Below are 25963 nucleotides of genomic sequence, written 5' to 3'. Positions count from 1 at the left end.
CCATCCACCCATCCATCCATCCATTCTTCCATCATCCATCCATCCATCCATCCATCCACCATCCACTCATCCATCATTCATCTCTCATCCATCCAGCCAGCCGTCCATCCAACTCCTCCCTCCTCTAGTTCAGACACTGCCTCCTCCGTGAACCGCTGAGGTCCCCACCCACCCAGCCACCCACCCACCCACCCACCCACACCCACACCCACACCCACCAAAACCCACACCCACCGACCCACCAGGCAGGAGGAGGAGGACGAGGAGGAGGAGACTCTGGTTGGGCAGCGTGGACACAGCCGCCCGGACTGACGGACTCTGCAGAGCTCCGCCACCAGCCCAGGATGTGGGGTTCGAAGGCTCCACGCGAGTCAAGACGGCCTCCCCCGCGGCCCCTCCACTGAGGTCCTGGGATCCCCGCCCTGGGGCCACCCCCTATCCCCGGTGCGGGGTCCAGCCCGAGGGCTGGCTGGCTGGCTCCGCCGGGCCAGCCCGCAGCCAGGGCGGACGGGGGCGCCCCTTGGCTTGGCGGGGGGTGGGGTGGGGTGGCGTGGGGGTGGCCCTGGGCGTGGCCCCGCCCGGCCCGGGCCACAGAGCTTTGCAGAAGCCGACGCAAAGCCCCTTTGGAAAACAGGCTCCTTCCTGCCAGAAAAAAAAAGCCTACAGCACCCGGTATTCCCAGGCGGTCTCCCATCCAAGTACTAACCAGGCCCGACCCTGCTTAGCTTCCGAGATCAGACGAGATCGGGCGCGTTCAGGGTGGTATGGCCGTAGACGCACGAGCCCGTCTCCGCGCCGCCCAAGAGCCTGCTCCGCGCCTGCGGCCGCGCTCCCCGGCCCGCCCCCGACGACAGCCGAGCCCAGCCGAGCCCAGCCCACCCCCCGGCCGCCCCTGGGCCCTCCCCGAGCCCCTCCCCGCTCCCGCAGCACGGACCAGGGCCCACGGGCCGGGCGGCCGGAGGGCGCGCGACCTAGAACCTGCTCGGCTCTGCTCAGGGGCCAGCCTTGCCCCCGCCACACCCCACTCCCCCACCCCGCACCCCCCGGCCGGGGCCTCCAGGGCTCCTTGGCTCTCGCCGACGCCTCGCCTCGGGGCCGCCCGCCGCGCCGTCCAGGGCAGGGCTTGGCACTGGACCCCGACTCGCCCCACCTGGGTCGGGGGCCAGGCAGGCCCCTCCCTGCCTCGGAGCCCGAGAGAGCCCTCCTCGGTCTGAGCCGTGGGCCTCTCTCTGGATCCCCGCTGGACAAGGCGTGGGGGGGGTCGCCTTGGGCATCTGCCCATCGGGGCGCTGGGGTCACTCGTGGGTTACAGGCCCCGCCCCGCCCCGCCCCGCCCCGCCCTTGCTGCCGCTTTCCCTGCCTTCAGCGAGTGGCTACCGCTCACTGGCCGGCGGGGGACGTGCCACGGTGGGCGAGGGCGAGGAGGCTGGCTGGCCTGGGTCATCCTCCCGGACGAACCCGGGTACACGCCGCCCTGCCCGTGCTCTCCCGGGGCCCTTGCCGGATTTGGGTGCCCGCCCGGCATCCCTCCCTCACCCCGGGGGAACTGTCTCCAACTCCTCCTCCTCCTCCTCCTCCTCCTCCTAATCGTCCCCTCAGGACGTGTCCAGCCCGACGTCCCAAGGCTCGAGTCCAGTTGCAGGGGACACTGGCTGTGCTTGGCGGCCCCGCTCAGGCTCCTTCTCTCTTGGGAACTTGAGGGCCCGCTCTTCCGGCTCTGTGGTCCCTCCCCTCCCAGCCCACTGCCACAAGCGTGCTGCCAGCCAGCCGCCAGCCAGCCAGCCAGCCATCATCCATCCACCCATCCAGCCATTCTTCCATCATCAGTCCATCCTTCCATCCATCAACCCATCCACAAATCATCTATCCATCCATCCATCCATCCATCCACCCATCCATCCATCCATTCTTCCATCATCCATCCATCCATCCATCCATCCATCCATCCATCCATCCATCCACCATCCACTCATCCATCATTCATCTATCATCCATCCAGCCAGCCGTCCATCCAACTCCTCCCTCCTCTAGTTCAGACACTGCCTCCTCCGTGAACCGCTGAGGTCCCCACCCACCCAGCCACCCACCCACCCACCCACCCACCCACACCCACACCCACACCCACACACACCAAAACCCACACCCACCGACCCACCAGGCAGGAGGAGGAGGACGAGGAGGAGGAGACTCTGGTTGGGCAGCGTGGACACAGCCGCCCGGACTGACGGACTCTGCAGAGCTCCGCCACCAGCCCAGGATGTGGGGTTCGAAGGCTCCACGCGAGTCAAGACGGCCTCCCCCGCGGCCCCTCCACTGAGGTCCTGGGATCCCCGCCCTGGGGCCACCCCCTATCCCCGGTGCGGGGTCCAGCCCGAGGGCTGGCTGGCTGGCTGGCTGGCTCCGCCGGGCCAGCCCGCAGCCAGGGCGGACGGGGGCGCCCCTTGGCTTGGCGGGGGGTGGGGTGGGGTGGCGTGGGGGTGGCCCTGGGCGTGGCCCCGCCCGGCTCGGGCCACAGAGCTTTGCAGAAGCCGACGCAAAGCCCCTTTGGAAAACAGGCTCCTTCCTGCCAGAAAAAAAAAGCCTACAGCACCCGGTATTCCCAGGCGGTCTCCCATCCAAGTACTAACCAGGCCCGACCCTGCTTAGCTTCCGAGATCAGACGAGATCGGGCGCGTTCAGGGTGGTATGGCCGTAGACGCACGAGCCCGTCTCCGCGCCGCCCAAGAGCCTGCTCCGCGCCTGCGGCCGCGCTCCCCGGCCCGCCCCCGACGACAGCCGAGCCCAGCCGAGCCCAGCCCACCCCCCGGCCGCCCCTGGGCCCTCCCCGAGCCCCTCCCCGCTCCCGCAGCACGGACCAGGGCCCACGGGCCGGGCGGCCGGAGGGCGCGCGACCTAGAACCTGCTCGGCTCTGCTCAGGGGCCAGCCTTGCCCCCGCCACACCCCACTCCCCCCACCCCGCATCCCCCCGGCCGGGGCCTCCAGGGCTCCTTGGCTCTCGCCGACGCCTCGCCTCGGGGCCGCCCGCCGCGCCGTCCAGGGCAGGGCTTGGCACTGGACCCCGACTCGCCCCACCTGGGTCGGGGGCCAGGCAGGCCCCTCCCTGCCTCGGAGCCCGAGAGAGCCCTCCTCGGTCTGAGCCGTGGGCCTCTCTCTGGATCCCCGCTGGACAAGGCGTGGGGGGGTCGCCTTGGGCATCTGCCCATCGGGGCGCTGGGGTCACTCGTGGGTTACAGGCCCCCGCCCCGCCCCGCCCCGCCCCGCCCTTGCTGCCGCTTTCCCTGCCTTCAGCGAGTGGCTACCGCTCACTGGCCGGCGGGGGACGTGCCACGGTGGGCGAGGGCGAGGAGGCTGGCTGGCCTGGGTCATCCTCCCGGACGAACCCGGGTACACGCCGCCCTGCCCGTGCTCTCCCGGGGCCCTTGCCGGATTTGGGTGCCCGCCCGGCATCCCTCCCTCACCCCGGGGGAACTGTCTCCAACTCCTCCTCCTCCTCCTCCTCCTCCTCCTAATCGTCCCCTCAGGACGTGTCCAGCCCGACGTCCCAAGGCTCGAGTCCAGTTGCAGGGGACACTGGCTGTGCTTGGCGGCCCCGCTCAGGCTCCTTCTCTCTTGGGAACTTGAGGGCCCGCTCTTCCGGCTCTGTGGTCCCTCCCCTCCCAGCCCACTGCCACAAGCGTGCTGCCAGCCAGCCGCCAGCCAGCCAGCCAGCCATCATCCATCCACCCATCCAGCCATTCTTCCATCATCAGTCCATCCTTCCATCCATCAACCCATCCACAAATCATCTATCCATCCATCCATCCATCCATCCACCCATCCATCCATCCATTCTTCCATCATCCATCCATCCATCCATCCATCCACCATCCACTCATCCATCATTCATCTCTCATCCATCCAGCCAGCCGTCCATCCAACTCCTCCCTCCTCTAGTTCAGACACTGCCTCCTCCGTGAACCGCTGAGGTCCCCACCCACCCAGCCACCCACCCACCCACCCACCCACACCCACACCCACACCCACCAAAACCCACACCCACCGACCCACCAGGCAGGAGGAGGAGGACGAGGAGGAGGAGACTCTGGTTGGGCAGCGTGGACACAGCCGCCCGGACTGACGGACTCTGCAGAGCTCCGCCACCAGCCCAGGATGTGGGGTTCGAAGGCTCCACGCGAGTCAAGACGGCCTCCCCCGCGGCCCCTCCACTGAGGTCCTGGGATCCCCGCCCTGGGGCCACCCCCTATCCCCGGTGCGGGGTCCAGCCCGAGGGCTGGCTGGCTGGCTCCGCCGGGCCAGCCCGCAGCCAGGGCGGACGGGGGCGCCCCTTGGCTTGGCGGGGGGTGGGGTGGGGTGGCGTGGGGGTGGCCCTGGGCGTGGCCCCGCCCGGCCCGGGCCACAGAGCTTTGCAGAAGCCGACGCAAAGCCCCTTTGGAAAACAGGCTCCTTCCTGCCAGAAAAAAAAAAGCCTACAGCACCCGGTATTCCCAGGCGGTCTCCCATCCAAGTACTAACCAGGCCCGACCCTGCTTAGCTTCCGAGATCAGACGAGATCGGGCGCGTTCAGGGTGGTATGGCCGTAGACGCACGAGCCCGTCTCCGCGCCGCCCAAGAGCCTGCTCCGCGCCTGCGGCCGCGCTCCCCGGCCCGCCCCCGACGACAGCCGAGCCCAGCCGAGCCCAGCCCACCCCCCGGCCGCCCCTGGGCCCTCCCCGAGCCCCTCCCCGCTCCCGCAGCACGGACCAGGGCCCACGGGCCGGGCGGCCGGAGGGCGCGCGACCTAGAACCTGCTCGGCTCTGCTCAGGGGCCAGCCTTGCCCCCGCCACACCCCACTCCCCCACCCCGCACCCCCCCGGCCGGGGCCTCCAGGGCTCCTTGGCTCTCGCCGACGCCTCGCCTCGGGGCCGCCCGCCGCGCCGTCCAGGGCAGGGCTTGGCACTGGACCCCGACTCGCCCCACCTGGGTCGGGGGCCAGGCAGGCCCCTCCCTGCCTCGGAGCCCGAGAGAGCCCTCCTCGGTCTGAGCCGTGGGCCTCTCTCTGGATCCCCGCTGGACAAGGCGTGGGGGGGTCGCCTTGGGCATCTGCCCATCGGGGCGCTGGGGTCACTCGTGGGTTACAGGCCCCGCCCCGCCCCGCCCCGCCCCGCCCTTGCTGCCGCTTTCCCTGCCTTCAGCGAGTGGCTACCGCTCACTGGCCGGCGGGGGACGTGCCACGGTGGGCGAGGGCGAGGAGGCTGGCTGGCCTGGGTCATCCTCCCGGACGAACCCGGGTACACGCCGCCCTGCCCGTGCTCTCCCGGGGCCCTTGCCGGATTTGGGTGCCCGCCCGGCATCCCTCCCTCACCCCGGGGGAACTGTCTCCAACTCCTCCTCCTCCTCCTCCTCCTCCTCCTAATCGTCCCCTCAGGACGTGTCCAGCCCGACGTCCCAAGGCTCGAGTCCAGTTGCAGGGGACACTGGCTGTGCTTGGCGGCCCCGCTCAGGCTCCTTCTCTCTTGGGAACTTGAGGGCCCGCTCTTCCGGCTCTGTGGTCCCTCCCCTCCCAGCCCACTGCCACAAGCGTGCTGCCAGCCAGCCGCCAGCCAGCCAGCCAGCCATCATCCATCCACCCATCCAGCCATTCTTCCATCATCAGTCCATCCTTCCATCCATCAACCCATCCACAAATCATCTATCCATCCATCCATCCATCCATCCACCCATCCATCCATCCATTCTTCCATCATCCATCCATCCATCCATCCATCCATCCATCCATCCATCCACCATCCACTCATCCATCATTCATCTATCATCCATCCAGCCAGCCGTCCATCCAACTCCTCCCTCCTCTAGTTCAGACACTGCCTCCTCCGTGAACCGCTGAGGTCCCCACCCACCCAGCCACCCACCCACCCACCCACCCACCCACACCCACACCCACACCCACACACACCAAAACCCACACCCACCGACCCACCAGGCAGGAGGAGGAGGACGAGGAGGAGGAGACTCTGGTTGGGCAGCGTGGACACAGCCGCCCGGACTGACGGACTCTGCAGAGCTCCGCCACCAGCCCAGGATGTGGGGTTCGAAGGCTCCACGCGAGTCAAGACGGCCTCCCCCGCGGCCCCTCCACTGAGGTCCTGGGATCCCCGCCCTGGGGCCACCCCCTATCCCCGGTGCGGGGTCCAGCCCGAGGGCTGGCTGGCTGGCTGGCTGGCTCCGCCGGGCCAGCCCGCAGCCAGGGCGGACGGGGGCGCCCCTTGGCTTGGCGGGGGGTGGGGTGGGGTGGCGTGGGGGTGGCCCTGGGCGTGGCCCCGCCCGGCCCGGGCCACAGAGCTTTGCAGAAGCCGACGCAAAGCCCCTTTGGAAAACAGGCTCCTTCCTGCCAGAAAAAAAAAGCCTACAGCACCCGGTATTCCCAGGCGGTCTCCCATCCAAGTACTAACCAGGCCCGACCCTGCTTAGCTTCCGAGATCAGACGAGATCGGGCGCGTTCAGGGTGGTATGGCCGTAGACGCACGAGCCCGTCTCCGCGCCGCCCAAGAGCCTGCTCCGCGCCTGCGGCCGCGCTCCCCGGCCCGCCCCCGACGACAGCCGAGCCCAGCCGAGCCCAGCCCACCCCCCCGGCCGCCCCTGGGCCCTCCCCGAGCCCCTCCCCGCTCCCGCAGCACGGACCAGGGCCCACGGGCCGGGCGGCCGGAGGGCGCGCGACCTAGAACCTGCTCGGCTCTGCTCAGGGGCCAGCCTTGCCCCCGCCACACCCCACTCCCCCACCCCGCACCCCCCGGCCGGGGCCTCCAGGGCTCCTTGGCTCTCGCCGACGCCTCGCCTCGGGGCCGCCCGCCGCGCCGTCCAGGGCAGGGCTTGGCACTGGACCCCGACTCGCCCCACCTGGGTCGGGGGCCAGGCAGGCCCCTCCCTGCCTCGGAGCCCGAGAGAGCCCTCCTCGGTCTGAGCCGTGGGCCTCTCTCTGGATCCCCGCTGGACAAGGCGTGGGGGGGTCGCCTTGGGCATCTGCCCATCGGGGCGCTGGGGTCACTCGTGGGTTACAGGCCCCGCCCCGCCCCGCCCCGCCCCGCCCTTGCTGCCGCTTTCCCTGCCTTCAGCGAGTGGCTACCGCTCACTGGCCGGCGGGGGACGTGCCACGGTGGGCGAGGGCGAGGAGGCTGGCTGGCCTGGGTCATCCTCCCGGACGAACCCGGGTACACGCCGCCCTGCCCGTGCTCTCCCGGGGCCCTTGCCGGATTTGGGTGCCCGCCCGGCATCCCTCCCTCACCCCGGGGGAACTGTCTCCAACTCCTCCTCCTCCTCCTCCTCCTCCTCCTAATCGTCCCCTCAGGACGTGTCCAGCCCGACGTCCCAAGGCTCGAGTCCAGTTGCAGGGGACACTGGCTGTGCTTGGCGGCCCCGCTCAGGCTCCTTCTCTCTTGGGAACTTGAGGGCCCGCTCTTCCGGCTCTGTGGTCCCTCCCCTCCCAGCCCACTGCCACAAGCGTGCTGCCAGCCAGCCGCCAGCCAGCCAGCCAGCCATCATCCATCCACCCATCCAGCCATTCTTCCATCATCAGTCCATCCTTCCATCCATCAACCCATCCACAAATCATCTATCCATCCATCCATCCATCCATCCACCCATCCATCCATCCATTCTTCCATCATCCATCCATCCATCCATCCATCCACCATCCACTCATCCATCATTCATCTCTCATCCATCCAGCCAGCCGTCCATCCAACTCCTCCCTCCTCTAGTTCAGACACTGCCTCCTCCGTGAACCGCTGAGGTCCCCACCCACCCAGCCACCCACCCACCCACCCACCCACACCCACACCCACACCCACCAAAACCCACACCCACCGACCCACCAGGCAGGAGGAGGAGGACGAGGAGGAGGAGACTCTGGTTGGGCAGCGTGGACACAGCCGCCCGGACTGACGGACTCTGCAGAGCTCCGCCACCAGCCCAGGATGTGGGGTTCGAAGGCTCCACGCGAGTCAAGACGGCCTCCCCCCGCGGCCCCTCCACTGAGGTCCTGGGATCCCCGCCCTGGGGCCACCCCCTATCCCCGGTGCGGGGTCCAGCCCGAGGGCTGGCTGGCTGGCTCCGCCGGGCCAGCCCGCAGCCAGGGCGGACGGGGGCGCCCCTTGGCTTGGCGGGGGGTGGGGTGGGGTGGCGTGGGGGTGGCCCTGGGCGTGGCCCCCGCCCGGCCCGGGCCACAGAGCTTTGCAGAAGCCGACGCAAAGCCCCTTTGGAAAACAGGCTCCTTCCTGCCAGAAAAAAAAAGCCTACAGCACCCGGTATTCCCAGGCGGTCTCCCATCCAAGTACTAACCAGGCCCGACCCTGCTTAGCTTCCGAGATCAGACGAGATCGGGCGCGTTCAGGGTGGTATGGCCGTAGACGCACGAGCCCGTCTCCGCGCCGCCCAAGAGCCTGCTCCGCGCCTGCGGCCGCGCTCCCCGGCCCGCCCCCGACGACAGCCGAGCCCAGCCGAGCCCAGCCCACCCCCCGGCCGCCCCTGGGCCCTCCCCGAGCCCCTCCCCGCTCCCGCAGCACGGACCAGGGCCCACGGGCCGGGCGGCCGGAGGGCGCGCGACCTAGAACCTGCTCGGCTCTGCTCAGGGGCCAGCCTTGCCCCCGCCACACACCCACTCCCCCCACCCCGCACCCCCCGGCCGGGGCCTCCAGGGCTCCTTGGCTCTCGCCGACGCCTCGCCTCGGGGCCGCCCGCCGCGCCGTCCAGGGCAGGGCTTGGCACTGGACCCCGACTCGCCCCACCTGGGTCGGGGGCCAGGCAGGCCCCTCCCTGCCTCGGAGCCCGAGAGAGCCCTCCTCGGTCTGAGCCGTGGGCCTCTCTCTGGATCCCCGCTGGACAAGGCGTGGGGGGGGTCGCCTTGGGCATCTGCCCATCGGGGCGCTGGGGTCACTCGTGGGTTACAGGCCCCGCCCCGCCCCGCCCCGCCCCGCCCTTGCTGCCGCTTTCCCTGCCTTCAGCGAGTGGCTACCGCTCACTGGCCGGCGGGGGACGTGCCACGGTGGGCGAGGGCGAGGAGGCTGGCTGGCCTGGGTCATCCTCCCGGACGAACCCGGGTACACGCCGCCCTGCCCGTGCTCTCCCGGGGCCCTTGCCGGATTTGGGTGCCCGCCCGGCATCCCTCCCTCACCCCGGGGGAACTGTCTCCAACTCCTCCTCCTCCTCCTCCTCCTCCTCCTAATCGTCCCCTCAGGACGTGTCCAGCCCGACGTCCCAAGGCTCGAGTCCAGTTGCAGGGGACACTGGCTGTGCTTGGCGGCCCCGCTCAGGCTCCTTCTCTCTTGGGAACTTGAGGGCCCGCTCTTCCGGCTCTGTGGTCCCTCCCCTCCCAGCCCACTGCCACAAGCGTGCTGCCAGCCAGCCGCCAGCCAGCCAGCCAGCCATCATCCATCCACCCATCCAGCCATTCTTCCATCATCAGTCCATCCTTCCATCCATCAACCCATCCACAAATCATCTATCCATCCATCCATCCATCCATCCACCCATCCATCCATCCATTCTTCCATCATCCATCCATCCATCCATCCATCCATCCATCCATCCACCATCCACTCATCCATCATTCATCTATCATCCATCCAGCCAGCCGTCCATCCAACTCCTCCCTCCTCTAGTTCAGACACTGCCTCCTCCGTGAACCGCTGAGGTCCCCACCCACCCAGCCACCCACCCACCCACCCACCCACACCCACACCCACACCCACACACACCAAAACCCACACCCACCGACCCACCAGGCAGGAGGAGGAGGACGAGGAGGAGGAGACTCTGGTTGGGCAGCGTGGACACAGCCGCCCGGACTGACGGACTCTGCAGAGCTCCGCCACCAGCCCAGGATGTGGGGTTCGAAGGCTCCACGCGAGTCAAGACGGCCTCCCCCGCGGCCCCTCCACTGAGGTCCTGGGATCCCCGCCCTGGGGCCACCCCCTATCCCCGGTGCGGGGTCCAGCCCGAGGGCTGGCTGGCTGGCTGGCTGGCTCCGCCGGGCCAGCCCGCAGCCAGGGCGGACGGGGGCGCCCCTTGGCTTGGCGGGGGGGTGGGGTGGGGTGGCGTGGGGGTGGCCCTGGGCGTGGCCCCGCCCGGCCCGGGCCACAGAGCTTTGCAGAAGCCGACGCAAAGCCCCTTTGGAAAACAGGCTCCTTCCTGCCAGAAAAAAAAAGCCTACAGCACCCGGTATTCCCAGGCGGTCTCCCATCCAAGTACTAACCAGGCCCGACCCTGCTTAGCTTCCGAGATCAGACGAGATCGGGCGCGTTCAGGGTGGTATGGCCGTAGACGCACGAGCCCGTCTCCGCGCCGCCCAAGAGCCTGCTCCGCGCCTGCGGCCGCGCTCCCCGGCCCGCCCCCGACGACAGCCGAGCCCAGCCGAGCCCAGCCCACCCCCCGGCCGCCCCTGGGCCCTCCCCGAGCCCCTCCCCGCTCCCGCAGCACGGACCAGGGCCCACGGGCCGGGCGGCCGGAGGGCGCGCGACCTAGAACCTGCTCGGCTCTGCTCAGGGGCCAGCCTTGCCCCCGCCACACCCCACTCCCCCCCACCCCCGCATCCCCCGGCCGGGGCCTCCAGGGCTCCTTGGCTCTCGCCGACGCCTCGCCTCGGGGCCGCCCGCCGCGCCGTCCAGGGCAGGGCTTGGCACTGGACCCCGACTCGCCCCACCTGGGTCGGGGGCCAGGCAGGCCCCTCCCTGCCTCGGAGCCCGAGAGAGCCCTCCTCGGTCTGAGCCGTGGGCCTCTCTCTGGATCCCCGCTGGACAAGGCGTGGGGGGGGTCGCCTTGGGCATCTGCCCATCGGGGCGCTGGGGTCACTCGTGGGTTACAGGCCCCGCCCCGCCCCGCCCCGCCCCGCCCTTGCTGCCGCTTTCCCTGCCTTCAGCGAGTGGCTACCGCTCACTGGCCGGCGGGGGACGTGCCACGGTGGGCGAGGGCGAGGAGGCTGGCTGGCCTGGGTCATCCTCCCGGACGAACCCGGGTACACGCCGCCCTGCCCGTGCTCTCCCGGGGCCCTTGCCGGATTTGGGTGCCCGCCCGGCATCCCTCCCTCACCCCGGGGGAACTGTCTCCAACTCCTCCTCCTCCTCCTCCTCCTCCTCCTAATCTCCCCTCAGGACGTGTCCAGCCCGACGTCCCAAGGCTCGAGTCCAGTTGCAGGGGACACTGGCTGTGCTTGGCGGCCCCGCTCAGGCTCCTTCTCTCTTGGGAACTTGAGGGCCCGCTCTTCCGGCTCTGTGGTCCCTCCCCTCCCAGCCCACTGCCACAAGCGTGCTGCCAGCCAGCCGCCAGCCAGCCAGCCAGCCATCATCCATCCACCCATCCAGCCATTCTTCCATCATCAGTCCATCCTTCCATCCATCAACCCATCCACAAATCATCTATCCATCCATCCATCCATCCATCCACCCATCCATCCATCCATTCTTCCATCATCCATCCATCCATCCATCCATCCACCATCCACTCATCCATCATTCATCTCTCATCCATCCAGCCAGCCGTCCATCCAACTCCTCCCTCCTCTAGTTCAGACACTGCCTCCTCCGTGAACCGCTGAGGTCCCCACCCACCCAGCCACCCACCCACCCACCCACCCACACCCACACCCACACCCACCAAAACCCACACCCACCGACCCACCAGGCAGGAGGAGGAGGACGAGGAGGAGGAGACTCTGGTTGGGCAGCGTGGACACAGCCGCCCGGACTGACGGACTCTGCAGAGCTCCGCCACCAGCCCAGGATGTGGGGTTCGAAGGCTCCACGCGAGTCAAGACGGCCTCCCCCGCGGCCCCTCCACTGAGGTCCTGGGATCCCCGCCCTGGGGCCACCCCCTATCCCCGGTGCGGGGTCCAGCCCGAGGGCTGGCTGGCTGGCTCCGCCGGGCCAGCCCGCAGCCAGGGCGGACGGGGGCGCCCCTTGGCTTGGCGGGGGGTGGGGTGGGGTGGCGTGGGGGTGGCCCTGGGCGTGGCCCCGCCCGGCCCGGGCCACAGAGCTTTGCAGAAGCCGACGCAAAGCCCCTTTGGAAAACAGGCTCCTTCCTGCCAGAAAAAAAAAAGCCTACAGCACCCGGTATTCCCAGGCGGTCTCCCATCCAAGTACTAACCAGGCCCGACCCTGCTTAGCTTCCGAGATCAGACGAGATCGGGCGCGTTCAGGGTGGTATGGCCGTAGACGCACGAGCCCGTCTCCGCGCCGCCCAAGAGCCTGCTCCGCGCCTGCGGCCGCGCTCCCCGGCCCGCCCCCGACGACAGCCGAGCCCAGCCGAGCCCAGCCCACCCCCCGGCCGCCCCTGGGCCCTCCCCGAGCCCCTCCCCGCTCCCGCAGCACGGACCAGGGCCCACGGGCCGGGCGGCCGGAGGGCGCGCGACCTAGAACCTGCTCGGCTCTGCTCAGGGGCCAGCCTTGCCCCCGCCACACCCCCACTCCCCCACCCCGCACCCCCCCGGCCGGGGCCTCCAGGGCTCCTTGGCTCTCGCCGACGCCTCGCCTCGGGGCCGCCCGCCGCGCCGTCCAGGGCAGGGCTTGGCACTGGACCCCGACTCGCCCCACCTGGGTCGGGGGCCAGGCAGGCCCCTCCCTGCCTCGGAGCCCGAGAGAGCCCTCCTCGGTCTGAGCCGTGGGCCTCTCTCTGGATCCCCGCTGGACAAGGCGTGGGGGGGGGGTCGCCTTGGGCATCTGCCCATCGGGGCGCTGGGGTCACTCGTGGGTTACAGGCCCCGCCCCGCCCCGCCCCGCCCCGCCCTTGCTGCCGCTTTCCCCTGCCTTCAGCGAGTGGCTACCGCTCACTGGCCGGCGGGGGACGTGCCACGGTGGGCGAGGGCGAGGAGGCTGGCTGGCCTGGGTCATCCTCCCGGACGAACCCGGGTACACGCCGCCCTGCCCGTGCTCTCCCGGGGCCCTTGCCGGATTTGGGTGCCCGCCCGGCATCCCTCCCTCACCCCGGGGGAACTGTCTCCAACTCCTCCTCCTCCTCCTCCTCCTCCTCCTAATCGTCCCCTCAGGACGTGTCCAGCCCGACGTCCCAAGGCTCGAGTCCAGTTGCAGGGGACACTGGCTGTGCTTGGCGGCCCCGCTCAGGCTCCTTCTCTCTTGGGAACTTGAGGGCCCGCTCTTCCGGCTCTGTGGTCCCTCCCCTCCCAGCCCACTGCCACAAGCGTGCTGCCAGCCAGCCGCCAGCCAGCCAGCCAGCCATCATCCATCCACCCATCCAGCCATTCTTCCATCATCAGTCCATCCTTCCATCCATCAACCCATCCACAAATCATCTATCCATCCATCCATCCATCCATCCACCCATCCATCCATCCATTCTTCCATCATCCATCCATCCATCCATCCATCCACCATCCACTCATCCATCATTCATCTCTCATCCATCCAGCCAGCCGTCCATCCAACTCCTCCCTCCTCTAGTTCAGACACTGCCTCCTCCGTGAACCGCTGAGGTCCCCACCCACCCAGCCACCCACCCACCCACCCACCCACACCCACACCCACACCCACCAAAACCCACACCCACCGACCCACCAGGCAGGAGGAGGAGGACGAGGAGGAGGAGACTCTGGTTGGGCAGCGTGGACACAGCCGCCCGGACTGACGGACTCTGCAGAGCTCCGCCACCAGCCCAGGATGTGGGGTTCGAAGGCTCCACGCGAGTCAAGACGGCCTCCCCCGCGGCCCCTCCACTGAGGTCCTGGGATCCCCGCCCTGGGGCCACCCCCTATCCCCGGTGCGGGGTCCAGCCCGAGGGCTGGCTGGCTGGCTCCGCCGGGCCAGCCCGCAGCCAGGGCGGACGGGGGCGCCCCTTGGCTTGGCGGGGGGTGGGGTGGGGTGGCGTGGGGGGTGGCCCTGGGCGTGGCCCCGCCCGGCCCGGGCCACAGAGCTTTGCAGAAGCCGACGCAAAGCCCCTTTGGAAAACAGGCTCCTTCCTGCCAGAAAAAAAAAGCCTACAGCACCCGGTATTCCCAGGCGGTCTCCCATCCAAGTACTAACCAGGCCCGACCCTGCTTAGCTTCCGAGATCAGACGAGATCGGGCGCGTTCAGGGTGGTATGGCCGTAGACGCACGAGCCCGTCTCCGCGCCGCCCAAGAGCCTGCTCCGCGCCTGCGGCCGCGCTCCCCGGCCCGCCCCCGACGACAGCCGAGCCCAGCCGAGCCCAGCCCACCCCCCGGCCGCCCCTGGGCCCTCCCCGAGCCCCTCCCCGCTCCCGCAGCACGGACCAGGGCCCACGGGCCGGGCGGCCGGAGGGCGCGCGACCTAGAACCTGCTCGGCTCTGCTCAGGGGCCAGCCTTGCCCCCGCCACACCCCACTCCCCCACCCCGCACCCCCCGGCCGGGGCCTCCAGGGCTCCTTGGCTCTCGCCGACGCCTCGCCTCGGGGCCGCCCGCCGCGCCGTCCAGGGCAGGGCTTGGCACTGGACCCCGACTCGCCCCACCTGGGTCGGGGGCCAGGCAGGCCCCTCCCTGCCTCGGAGCCCGAGAGAGCCCTCCTCGGTCTGAGCCGTGGGCCTCTCTCTGGATCCCCGCTGGACAAGGCGTGGGGGGGGTCGCCTTGGGCATCTGCCCATCGGGGCGCTGGGGTCACTCGTGGGTTACAGGCCCCGCCCCGCCCCGCCCCGCCCCGCCCTTGCTGCCGCTTTCCCTGCCTTCAGCGAGTGGCTACCGCTCACTGGCCGGCGGGGGACGTGCCACGGTGGGCGAGGGCGAGGAGGCTGGCTGGCCTGGGTCATCCTCCCGGACGAACCCGGGTACACGCCGCCCTGCCCGTGCTCTCCCGGGGCCCTTGCCGGATTTGGGTGCCCGCCCGGCATCCCTCCCTCACCCCGGGGGAACTGTCTCCAACTCCTCCTCCTCCTCCTCCTCCTCCTCCTAATCGTCCCCTCAGGACGTGTCCAGCCCGACGTCCCAAGGCTCGAGTCCAGTTGCAGGGGACACTGGCTGTGCTTGGCGGCCCCGCTCAGGCTCCTTCTCTCTTGGGAACTTGAGGGCCCGCTCTTCCGGCTCTGTGGTCCCTCCCCTCCCAGCCCACTGCCACAAGCGTGCTGCCAGCCAGCCGCCAGCCAGCCAGCCAGCCATCATCCATCCACCCATCCAGCCATTCTTCCATCATCAGTCCATCCTTCCATCCATCAACCCATCCACAAATCATCTATCCATCCATCCATCCACCCATCCATCCATTCTTCCATCATCCATCCATCCATCCATCCATCCATCCACCATCCACTCATCCATCATTCATCTATCATCCATCCAGCCAGCCGTCCATCCAACTCCTCCCTCCTCTAGTTCAGACACTGCCTCCTCCGTGAACCGCTGAGGTCCCCACCCACCCAGCCACCCACCCACCCACCCACCCACACCCACACCCACACACACCAAAACCCACACCCACCGACCCACCAGGCAGGAGGAGGAGGACGAGGAGGAGGAGACTCTGGTTGGGCAGCGTGGACACAGCCGCCCGGACTGACGGACTCTGCAGAGCTCCGCCACCAGCCCAGGATGTGGGGTTCGAAGGCTCCACGCGAGTCAAGACGGCCTCCCCCGCGGCCCCTCCACTGAGGTCCTGGGATCCCCGCCCTGGGGCCACCCCCTATCCCCGGTGCGGGGTCCAGCCCGAGGGCTGGCTGGCTGGCTGGCTGGCTCCGCCGGGCCAGCCCGCAGCCAGGGCGGACGGGGGCGCCCCTTGGCTTGGCGGGGGGTGGGGTGGGGTGGCGTGGGGGTGGCCCTGGGCGTGGCCCCGCCCGGCCCGGGCCACAGAGCTTTGCAGAAGCCGACGCAAAGCCCCTTTGGAAAACAGGCTCCTTCCTGCCAGAAAAAAAAAGCCTACAGCACCCGGTATTCCCAGGCGGTCTCCCATCCAAGTACTAACCAGGCCCGACCCTGCTTAGCTTCCGAGATCAGACGAGATCGGGCGCGTTCAGGGTGGTATGGCCGTAGACGCACGAGCCCGTCTCCGCGCCGCCCAAGAGCCTGCTCCGCGCCTGCGGCCGCGCTCCCCCGGCCCGCCCCCGACGACAGCCGAGCCCAGCCGAGCCCAGCCCACCCCCCGGCCGCCCCTGGGCCCTCCCCGAGCCCCTCCCCGCTCCCGCAGCACGGACCAGGGCCCACGGGCCGGGCGGCCGGAGGGCGCGCGACCTAGAACCTGCTCGGCTCTGCTCAGGGGCCAGCCTTGCCCCCGCCACACCCCCACTCCCCCACCCCGCATCCCCCGGCCGGGGCCTCCAGGGCTCCTTGGCTCTCGCCGACGCCTCGCCTCGGGGCCGCCCGCCGCGCCGTCCAGGGCAGGGCTTGGCACTGGACCCCGACTCGCCCCACCTGGGTCGGGGGCCAGGCAGGCCCCTCCCTGCCTCGGAGCCCGAGAGAGCCCTCCTCGGTCTGAGCCGTGGGCCTCTCTCTGGATCCCCGCTGGACAAGGCGTGGGGGGGGTCGCCTTGGGCATCTGCCCATCGGGGCGCTGGGGTCACTCGTGGGTTACAGGCCCCGCCCCGCCCCGCCCCGCCCCGCCCTTGCTGCCGCTTTCCCTGCCTTCAGCGAGTGGCTACCGCTCACTGGCCGGCGGGGGACGTGCCACGGTGGGCGAGGGCGAGGAGGCTGGCTGGCCTGGGTCATCCTCCCGGACGAACCCGGGTACACGCCGCCCTGCCCGTGCTCTCCCGGGGCCCTTGCCGGATTTGGGTGCCCGCCCGGCATCCCTCCCTCACCCCGGGGGAACTGTCTCCAACTCCTCCTCCTCCTCCTCCTCCTCCTCCTAATCGTCCCCTCAGGACGTGTCCAGCCCGACGTCCCAAGGCTCGAGTCCAGTTGCAGGGGACACTGGCTGTGCTTGGCGGCCCCGCTCAGGCTCCTTCTCTCTTGGGAACTTGAGGGCCCGCTCTTCCGGCTCTGTGGTCCCTCCCCTCCCAGCCCACTGCCACAAGCGTGCTGCCAGCCAGCCGCCAGCCAGCCAGCCAGCCATCATCCATCCACCCATCCAGCCATTCTTCCATCATCAGTCCATCCTTCCATCCATCAACCCATCCACAAATCATCTATCCATCCATCCATCCATCCATCCACCCATCCATCCATCCATTCTTCCATCATCCATCCATCCATCCATCCATCCACCATCCACTCATCCATCATTCATCTCTCATCCATCCAGCCAGCCGTCCATCCAACTCCTCCCTCCTCTAGTTCAGACACTGCCTCCTCCGTGAACCGCTGAGGTCCCCACCCACCCAGCCACCCACCCACCCACCCACCCACACCCACACCCACACCCACCAAAACCCACACCCACCGACCCACCAGGCAGGAGGAGGAGGACGAGGAGGAGGAGACTCTGGTTGGGCAGCGTGGACACAGCCGCCCGGACTGACGGACTCTGCAGAGCTCCGCCACCAGCCCAGGATGTGGGGTTCGAAGGCTCCACGCGAGTCAAGACGGCCTCCCCCGCGGCCCCTCCACTGAGGTCCTGGGATCCCCGCCCTGGGGCCACCCCCTATCCCCGGTGCGGGGTCCAGCCCGAGGGCTGGCTGGCTGGCTGGCTGGCTCCGCCGGGCCAGCCCGCAGCCAGGGCGGACGGGGGCGCCCCTTGGCTTGGCGGGGGGTGGGGTGGGGTGGCGTGGGGGTGGCCCTGGGCGTGGCCCCGCCCGGCCCGGGCCACAGAGCTTTGCAGAAGCCGACGCAAAGCCCCTTTGGAAAACAGGCTCCTTCCTGCCAGAAAAAAAAAGCCTACAGCACCCGGTATTCCCAGGCGGTCTCCCATCCAAGTACTAACCAGGCCCGACCCTGCTTAGCTTCCGAGATCAGACGAGATCGGGCGCGTTCAGGGTGGTATGGCCATAGACGCACGAGCCCGTCTCCGCGCCGCCCAAGAGCCTGCTCCGCGCCTGCGGCCGCGCTCCCCGGCCCGCCCCCGACGACAGCCGAGCCCAGCCGAGCCCAGCCCACCCCCCGGCCGCCCCTGGGCCCTCCCCGAGCCCCTCCCCGCTCCCGCAGCACGGACCAGGGCCCACGGGCCGGGCGGCCGGAGGGCGCGCGACCTAGAACCTGCTCGGCTCTGCTCAGGGGCCAGCCTTGCCCCCGCCACACCCCACTCCCCCACCCCCGCACCCCCCGGCCGGGGCCTCCAGGGCTCCTTGGCTCTCGCCGACGCCTCGCCTCGGGGCCGCCCGCCGCGCCGTCCAGGGCAGGGCTTGGCACTGGACCCCGACTCGCCCCACCTGGGTCGGGGGCCAGGCAGGCCCCTCCCTGCCTCGGAGCCCGAGAGAGCCCTCCTCGGTCTGAGCCGTGGGCCTCTCTCTGGATCCCCGCTGGACAAGGCGTGGGGGGGGTCGCCTTGGGCATCTGCCCATCGGGGCGCTGGGGTCACTCGTGGGTTACAGGCCCCGCCCCGCCCCGCCCCGCCCCGCCCTTGCTGCCGCTTTCCCTGCCTTCAGCGAGTGGCTACCGCTCACTGGCCGGCGGGGGACGTGCCACGGTGGGCGAGGGCGAGGAGGCTGGCTGGCCTGGGTCATCCTCCCGGACGAACCCGGGTACACGCCGCCCTGCCCGTGCTCTCCCGGGGCCCTTGCCGGATTTGGGTGCCCGCCCGGCATCCCTCCCTCACCCCGGGGGAACTGTCTCCAACTCCTCCTCCTCCTCCTCCTCCTCCTCCTAATCGTCCCCTCAGGACGTGTCCAGCCCGACGTCCCAAGGCTCGAGTCCAGTTGCAGGGGACACTGGCTGTGCTTGGCGGCCCCGCTCAGGCTCCTTCTCTCTTGGGAACTTGAGGGCCCGCTCTTCCGGCTCTGTGGTCCCTCCCCTCCCAGCCCACTGCCACAAGCGTGCTGCCAGCCAGCCGCCAGCCAGCCAGCCAGCCATCATCCATCCACCCATCCAGCCATTCTTCCATCATCAGTCCATCCTTCCATCCATCAACCCATCCACAAATCATCTATCCATCCATCCATCCACCCATCCATCCATTCTTCCATCATCCATCCATCCATCCATCCATCCATCCATCCATCCACCATCCACTCATCCATCATTCATCTATCATCCATCCAGCCAGCCGTCCATCCAACTCCTCCCTCCTCTAGTTCAGACACTGCCTCCTCCGTGAACCGCTGAGGTCCCCACCCACCCAGCCACCCACCCACCCACCCACCCACACCCACACCCACACACACCAAAACCCACACCCACCGACCCACCAGGCAGGAGGAGGAGGACGAGGAGGAGGAGACTCTGGTTGGGCAGCGTGGACACAGCCGCCCGGACTGACGGACTCTGCAGAGCTCCGCCACCAGCCCAGGATGTGGGGTTCGAAGGCTCCACGCGAGTCAAGACGGCCTCCCCCGCGGCCCCTCCACTGAGGTCCTGGGATCCCCGCCCTGGGGCCACCCCCTATCCCCGGTGCGGGGTCCAGCCCGAGGGCTGGCTGGCTGGCTGGCTGGCTCCGCCGGGCCAGCCCGCAGCCAGGGCGGACGGGGGGCGCCCCTTGGCTTGGCGGGGGGTGGGGTGGGGTGGCGTGGGGGTGGCCCTGGGCGTGGCCCCGCCCGGCCCGGGCCACAGAGCTTTGCAGAAGCCGACGCAAAGCCCCTTTGGAAAACAGGCTCCTTCCTGCCAGAAAAAAAAAGCCTACAGCACCCGGTATTCCCAGGCGGTCTCCCATCCAAGTACTAACCAGGCCCGACCCTGCTTAGCTTCCGAGATCAGACGAGATCGGGCGCGTTCAGGGTGGTATGGCCATAGACGCACGAGCCCGTCTCCGCGCCGCCCAAGAGCCTGCTCCGCGCCTGCGGCCGCGCTCCCCGACCCGCCCCCGACGACAGCCGAGCCCAGCCGAGCCCAGCCCACCCCCCGGCCGCCCCTGGGCCCTCCCCGAGCCCCTCCCCGCTCCCGCAGCACGGACCAGGGCCCACGGGCCGGGCGGCCGGAGGGCGCGCGACCTAGAACCTGCTCGGCTCTGCTCAGGGGCCAGCCTTGCCCCCGCCACACCCCACTCCCCCACCCCGCATCCCCCGGCCGGGGCCTCCAGGGCTCCTTGGCTCTCGCCGACGCCTCGCCTCGGGGCCGCCCGCCGCGCCGTCCAGGGCAGGGCTTGGCACTGGACCCCGACTCGCCCCACCTGGGTCGGGGGCCAGGCAGGCCCCTCCCTGCCTCGGAGCCCGAGAGAGCCCTCCTCGGTCTGAGCCGTGGGCCTCTCTCTGGATCCCCGCTGGACAAGGCGTGGGGGGGTCGCCTTGGGCATCTGCCCATCGGGGCGCTGGGGTCACTCGTGGGTTACAGGCCCCGCCCCGCCCCGCCCCGCCCCGCCCTTGCTGCCGCTTTCCCTGCCTTCAGCGAGTGGCTACCGCTCACTGGCCGGCGGGGGACGTGCCACGGTGGGCGAGGGCGAGGAGGCTGGCTGGCCTGGGTCATCCTCCCGGACGAACCCGGGTACACGCCGCCCTGCCCGTGCTCTCCCGGGGCCCTTGCCGGATTTGGGTGCCCGCCCGGCATCCCTCCCTCACCCCGGGGGAACTGTCTCCAACTCCTCCTCCTCCTCCTCCTCCTCCTCCTAATCGTCCCCTCAGGACGTGTCCAGCCCGACGTCCCAAGGCTCGAGTCCAGTTGCAGGGGACACTGGCTGTGCTTGGCGGCCCCGCTCAGGCTCCTTCTCTCTTGGGAACTTGAGGGCCCGCTCTTCCGGCTCTGTGGTCCCTCCCCTCCCAGCCCACTGCCACAAGCGTGCTGCCAGCCAGCCGCCAGCCAGCCAGCCAGCCATCATCCATCCACCCATCCAGCCATTCTTCCATCATCAGTCCATCCTTCCATCCATCAACCCATCCACAAATCATCTATCCATCCATCCATCCATCCATCCACCCATCCATCCATCCATTCTTCCATCATCCATCCATCCATCCATCCATCCACCATCCACTCATCCATCATTCATCTCTCATCCATCCAGCCAGCCGTCCATCCAACTCCTCCCTCCTCTAGTTCAGACACTGCCTCCTCCGTGAACCGCTGAGGTCCCCACCCACCCAGCCACCCACCCACCCACCCACCCACACCCACACCCACACCCACCAAAACCCACACCCACCGACCCACCAGGCAGGAGGAGGAGGACGAGGAGGAGGAGACTCTGGTTGGGCAGCGTGGACACAGCCGCCCGGACTGACGGACTCTGCAGAGCTCCGCCACCAGCCCAGGATGTGGGGTTCGAAGGCTCCACGCGAGTCAAGACGGCCTCCCCCGCGGCCCCTCCACTGAGGTCCTGGGATCCCCGCCCTGGGGCCACCCCCTATCCCCGGTGCGGGGTCCAGCCCGAGGGCTGGCTGGCTGGCTGGCTGGCTCCGCCGGGCCAGCCCGCAGCCAGGGCGGACGGGGGCGCCCCTTGGCTTGGCGGGGGGTGGGGTGGGGTGGCGTGGGGGTGGCCCTGGGCGTGGCCCCGCCCGGCCCGGGCCACAGAGCTTTGCAGAAGCCGACGCAAAGCCCCTTTGGAAAACAGGCTCCTTCCTGCCAGAAAAAAAAAGCCTACAGCACCCGGTATTCCCAGGCGGTCTCCCATCCAAGTACTAACCAGGCCCGACCCTGCTTAGCTTCCGAGATCAGACGAGATCGGGCGCGTTCAGGGTGGTATGGCCGTAGACGCACGAGCCCGTCTCCGCGCCGCCCAAGAGCCTGCTCCGCGCCTGCGGCCGCGCTCCCCGGCCCGCCCCCGACGACAGCCGAGCCCAGCCGAGCCCAGCCCACCCCCCGGCCGCCCCTGGGCCCTCCCCGAGCCCCTCCCCGCTCCCGCAGCACGGACCAGGGCCCACGGGCCGGGCGGCCGGAGGGCGCGCGACCTAGAACCTGCTCGGCTCTGCTCAGGGGCCAGCCTTGCCCCCGCCACACCCCACTCCCCCACCCCGCACCCCCCGGCCGGGGCCTCCAGGGCTCCTTGGCTCTCGCCGACGCCTCGCCTCGGGGCCGCCCGCCGCGCCGTCCAGGGCAGGGCTTGGCACTGGACCCCGACTCGCCCCACCTGGGTCGGGGGCCAGGCAGGCCCCTCCCTGCCTCGGAGCCCGAGAGAGCCCTCCTCGGTCTGAGCCGTGGGCCTCTCTCTGGATCCCCGCTGGACAAGGCGTGGGGGGGTCGCCTTGGGCATCTGCCCATCGGGGCGCTGGGGTCACTCGTGGGTTACAGGCCCCGCCCCGCCCCGCCCTTGCTGCCGCTTTCCCTGCCTTCAGCGAGTGGCTACCGCTCACTGGCCGGCGGGGGACGTGCCACGGTGGGCGAGGGCGAGGAGGCTGGCTGGCCTGGGTCATCCTCCCGGACGAACCCGGGTACACGCCGCCCTGCCCGTGCTCTCCCGGGGCCCTTGCCGGATTTGGGTGCCCGCCCGGCATCCCTCCCTCACCCCGGGGGAACTGTCTCCAACTCCTCCTCCTCCTCCTCCTCCTCCTCCTAATCGTCCCCTCAGGACGTGTCCAGCCCGACGTCCCAAGGCTCGAGTCCAGTTGCAGGGGACACTGGCTGTGCTTGGCGGCCCCGCTCAGGCTCCTTCTCTCTTGGGAACTTGAGGGCCCGCTCTTCCGGCTCTGTGGTCCCTCCCCTCCCAGCCCACTGCCACAAGCGTGCTGCCAGCCAGCCGCCAGCCAGCCAGCCAGCCATCATCCATCCACCCATCCAGCCATTCTTCCATCATCAGTCCATCCTTCCATCCACCAACCCATCCACAAATCATCTATCCATCCATCCATCCATCCATCCACCCATCCATCCATCCATTCTTCCATCATCCATCCATCCATCCATCCATCCACCATCCACTCATCCATCATTCATCTCTCATCCATCCAGCCAGCCGTCCATCCAACTCCTCCCTCCTCTAGTTCAGACACTGCCTCCTCCGTGAACCGCTGAGGTCCCCACCCACCCAGCCACCCACCCACCCACCCACCCACACCCACACCCACACCCACCAAAACCCACACCCACCGACCCACCAGGCAGGAGGAGGAGGACGAGGAGGAGGAGACTCTGGTTGGGCAGCGTGGACACAGCCGCCCGGACTGACGGACTCTGCAGAGCTCCGCCACCAGCCCAGGATGTGGGGTTCGAAGGCTCCACGCGAGTCAAGACGGCCTCCCCCGCGGCCCCTCCACTGAGGTCCTGGGATCCCCGCCCTGGGGCCACCCCCTATCCCCGGTGCGGGGTCCAGCCCGAGGGCTGGCTGGCTGGCTGGCTGGCTCCGCCGGGCCAGCCCGCAGCCAGGGCGGACGGGGGCGCCCCTTGGCTTGGCGGGGGGTGGGGTGGGGTGGCGTGGGGGTGGCCCTGGGCGTGGCCCCGCCCGGCCCGGGCCACAGAGCTTTGCAGAAGCCGACGCAAAGCCCCTTTGGAAAACAGGCTCCTTCCTGCCAGAAAAAAAAAGCCTACAGCACCCGGTATTCCCAGGCGGTCTCCCATCCAAGTACTAACCAGGCCCGACCCTGCTTAGCTTCCGAGATCAGACGAGATCGGGCGCGTTCAGGGTGGTATGGCCGTAGACGCACGAGCCCGTCTCCGCGCCGCCCAAGAGCCTGCTCCGCGCCTGCGGCCGCGCTCCCCGGCCCGCCCCCGACGACAGCCGAGCCCAGCCGAGCCCAGCCCACCCCCCGGCCGCCCCTGGGCCCTCCCCGAGCCCCTCCCCGCTCCCGCAGCACGGACCAGGGCCCACGGGCCGGGCGGCCGGAGGGCGCGCGACCTAGAACCTGCTCGGCTCTGCTCAGGGGCCAGCCTTGCCCCCGCCACACCCCACTCCCCCACCCCGCACCCCCGGCCGGGGCCTCCAGGGCTCCTTGGCTCTCGCCGACGCCTCGCCTCGGGGCCGCCCGCCGCGCCGTCCAGGGCAGGGCTTGGCACTGGACCCCGACTCGCCCCACCTGGGTCGGGGGCCAGGCAGGCCCCTCCCTGCCTCGGAGCCCGAGAGAGCCCTCCTCGGTCTGAGCCGTGGGCCTCTCTCTGGATCCCCGCTGGACAAGGCGTGGGGGGGTCGCCTTGGGCATCTGCCCATCGGGGCGCTGGGGTCACTCGTGGGTTACAGGCCCCGCCCCGCCCCGCCCCGCCCTTGCTGCCGCTTTCCCTGCCTTCAGCGAGTGGCTACCGCTCACTGGCCGGCGGGGGACGTGCCACGGTGGGCGAGGGCGAGGAGGCTGGCTGGCCTGGGTCATCCTCCCGGACGAACCCGGGTACACGCCGCCCTGCCCGTGCTCTCCCGGGGCCCTTGCCGGATTTGGGTGCCCGCCCGGCATCCCTCCCTCACCCCGGGGGAACTGTCTCCAACTCCTCCTCCTCCTCCTCCTCCTCCTCCTAATCGTCCCCTCAGGACGTGTCCAGCCCGACGTCCCAAGGCTCGAGTCCAGTTGCAGGGGACACTGGCTGTGCTTGGCGGCCCCGCTCAGGCTCCTTCTCTCTTGGGAACTTGAGGGCCCGCTCTTCCGGCTCTGTGGTCCCTCCCCTCCCAGCCCACTGCCACAAGCGTGCTGCCAGCCAGCCGCCAGCCAGCCAGCCAGCCATCATCCATCCACCCATCCAGCCATTCTTCCATCATCAGTCCATCCTTCCATCCATCAACCCATCCACAAATCATCTATCCATCCATCCATCCATCCATCCACCCATCCATCCATCCATTCTTCCATCATCCATCCATCCATCCATCCATCCATCCATCCATCCACCATCCACTCATCCATCATTCATCTATCATCCATCCAGCCAGCCGTCCATCCAACTCCTCCCTCCTCTAGTTCAGACACTGCCTCCTCCGTGAACCGCTGAGGTCCCCACCCACCCAGCCACCCACCCACCCACCCACCCACACCCACACCCACACCCACACACACCAAAACCCACACCCACCGACCCACCAGGCAGGAGGAGGAGGACGAGGAGGAGGAGACTCTGGTTGGGCAGCGTGGACACAGCCGCCCGGACTGACGGACTCTGCAGAGCTCCGCCACCAGCCCAGGATGTGGGGTTCGAAGGCTCCACGCGAGTCAAGACGGCCTCCCCCGCGGCCCCTCCACTGAGGTCCTGGGATCCCCGCCCTGGGGCCACCCCCTATCCCCGGTGCGGGGTCCAGCCCGAGGGCTGGCTGGCTGGCTGGCTGGCTCCGCCGGGCCAGCCCGCAGCCAGGGCGGACGGGGGCGCCCCTTGGCTTGGCGGGGGGTGGGGTGGGGTGGCGTGGGGGTGGCCCTGGGCGTGGCCCCGCCCGGCCCGGGCCACAGAGCTTTGCAGAAGCCGACGCAAAGCCCCTTTGGAAAACAGGCTCCTTCCTGCCAGAAAAAAAAAGCCTACAGCACCCGGTATTCCCAGGCGGTCTCCCATCCAAGTACTAACCAGGCCCGACCCTGCTTAGCTTCCGAGATCAGACGAGATCGGGCGCGTTCAGGGTGGTATGGCCGTAGACGCACGAGCCCGTCTCCGCGCCGCCCAAGAGCCTGCTCCGCGCCTGCGGCCGCGCTCCCCGGCCCGCCCCCGACGACAGCCGAGCCCAGCCGAGCCCAGCCCACCCCCCGGCCGCCCCTGGGCCCTCCCCGAGCCCCTCCCCGCTCCCGCAGCACGGACCAGGGCCCACGGGCCGGGCGGCCGGAGGGCGCGCGACCTAGAACCTGCTCGGCTCTGCTCAGGGGCCAGCCTTGCCCCCGCCACACCCCACTCCCCCACCCCGCACCCCCGGCCGGGGCCTCCAGGGCTCCTTGGCTCTCGCCGACGCCTCGCCTCGGGGCCGCCCGCCGCGCCGTCCAGGGCAGGGCTTGGCACTGGACCCCGACTCGCCCCACCTGGGTCGGGGGCCAGGCAGGCCCCTCCCTGCCTCGGAGCCCGAGAGAGCCCTCCTCGGTCTGAGCCGTGGGCCTCTCTCTGGATCCCCGCTGGACAAGGCGTGGGGGGGGTCGCCTTGGGCATCTGCCCATCGGGGCGCTGGGGTCACTCGTGGGTTACAGGCCCCGCCCCGCCCC

At 70.0% G+C, this 25963-nt stretch overlaps 14 non-coding genes across 14 annotated transcripts; all 14 read right to left on the bottom strand.

Moving 5' to 3' along the window:
- Positions 1-657: 657 nt before the first annotated feature.
- LOC132650394 (5S ribosomal RNA) lies at positions 658-776 on the bottom strand. The gene has a single exon (XR_009588757.1). It is a non-coding gene; the product is annotated as a 5S ribosomal RNA (ribosomal RNA).
- Positions 777-2578: 1802 nt separating this feature from the next.
- Positions 2579-2697, bottom strand: LOC132650393 (5S ribosomal RNA). Its single transcript, XR_009588756.1, has one exon. It is a non-coding gene; the product is annotated as a 5S ribosomal RNA (ribosomal RNA).
- Positions 2698-4464: 1767 nt separating this feature from the next.
- On the bottom strand, positions 4465-4583 carry LOC132650392 (5S ribosomal RNA). Its single transcript, XR_009588755.1, has one exon. It is a non-coding gene; the product is annotated as a 5S ribosomal RNA (ribosomal RNA).
- A 1798-nt stretch (positions 4584-6381) lies between these two features.
- LOC132650390 (5S ribosomal RNA) lies at positions 6382-6500 on the bottom strand. Its single transcript, XR_009588753.1, has one exon. It is a non-coding gene; the product is annotated as a 5S ribosomal RNA (ribosomal RNA).
- Positions 6501-8266: 1766 nt separating this feature from the next.
- LOC132650389 (5S ribosomal RNA) lies at positions 8267-8385 on the bottom strand. The gene has a single exon (XR_009588752.1). It is a non-coding gene; the product is annotated as a 5S ribosomal RNA (ribosomal RNA).
- Positions 8386-10178: 1793 nt separating this feature from the next.
- On the bottom strand, positions 10179-10297 carry LOC132650388 (5S ribosomal RNA). Its single transcript, XR_009588751.1, has one exon. It is a non-coding gene; the product is annotated as a 5S ribosomal RNA (ribosomal RNA).
- Positions 10298-12064: 1767 nt separating this feature from the next.
- Positions 12065-12183, bottom strand: LOC132650387 (5S ribosomal RNA). The gene has a single exon (XR_009588750.1). It is a non-coding gene; the product is annotated as a 5S ribosomal RNA (ribosomal RNA).
- A 1770-nt stretch (positions 12184-13953) lies between these two features.
- Positions 13954-14072, bottom strand: LOC132650386 (5S ribosomal RNA). The gene has a single exon (XR_009588749.1). It is a non-coding gene; the product is annotated as a 5S ribosomal RNA (ribosomal RNA).
- Positions 14073-15836: 1764 nt separating this feature from the next.
- LOC132650385 (5S ribosomal RNA) lies at positions 15837-15955 on the bottom strand. Its single transcript, XR_009588748.1, has one exon. It is a non-coding gene; the product is annotated as a 5S ribosomal RNA (ribosomal RNA).
- Positions 15956-17729: 1774 nt separating this feature from the next.
- Positions 17730-17848, bottom strand: LOC132650431 (5S ribosomal RNA). Its single transcript, XR_009588794.1, has one exon. It is a non-coding gene; the product is annotated as a 5S ribosomal RNA (ribosomal RNA).
- A 1774-nt stretch (positions 17849-19622) lies between these two features.
- Positions 19623-19741, bottom strand: LOC132650430 (5S ribosomal RNA). The gene has a single exon (XR_009588793.1). It is a non-coding gene; the product is annotated as a 5S ribosomal RNA (ribosomal RNA).
- Positions 19742-21512: 1771 nt separating this feature from the next.
- LOC132650384 (5S ribosomal RNA) lies at positions 21513-21631 on the bottom strand. The gene has a single exon (XR_009588747.1). It is a non-coding gene; the product is annotated as a 5S ribosomal RNA (ribosomal RNA).
- Positions 21632-23392: 1761 nt separating this feature from the next.
- On the bottom strand, positions 23393-23511 carry LOC132650383 (5S ribosomal RNA). The gene has a single exon (XR_009588746.1). It is a non-coding gene; the product is annotated as a 5S ribosomal RNA (ribosomal RNA).
- A 1783-nt stretch (positions 23512-25294) lies between these two features.
- On the bottom strand, positions 25295-25413 carry LOC132650382 (5S ribosomal RNA). Its single transcript, XR_009588745.1, has one exon. It is a non-coding gene; the product is annotated as a 5S ribosomal RNA (ribosomal RNA).
- Between the last annotated feature and the right edge of the window lie 550 nt (positions 25414-25963).

This window comes from Meriones unguiculatus (genome assembly GCF_030254825.1).
Source record: "Meriones unguiculatus strain TT.TT164.6M chromosome 10 unlocalized genomic scaffold, Bangor_MerUng_6.1 Chr10_unordered_Scaffold_79, whole genome shotgun sequence".
Classification (NCBI taxonomy): Eukaryota; Metazoa; Chordata; class Mammalia; order Rodentia; family Muridae; genus Meriones; species Meriones unguiculatus.
This window is presented reverse-complemented; position numbering and strand designations above follow the sequence as displayed.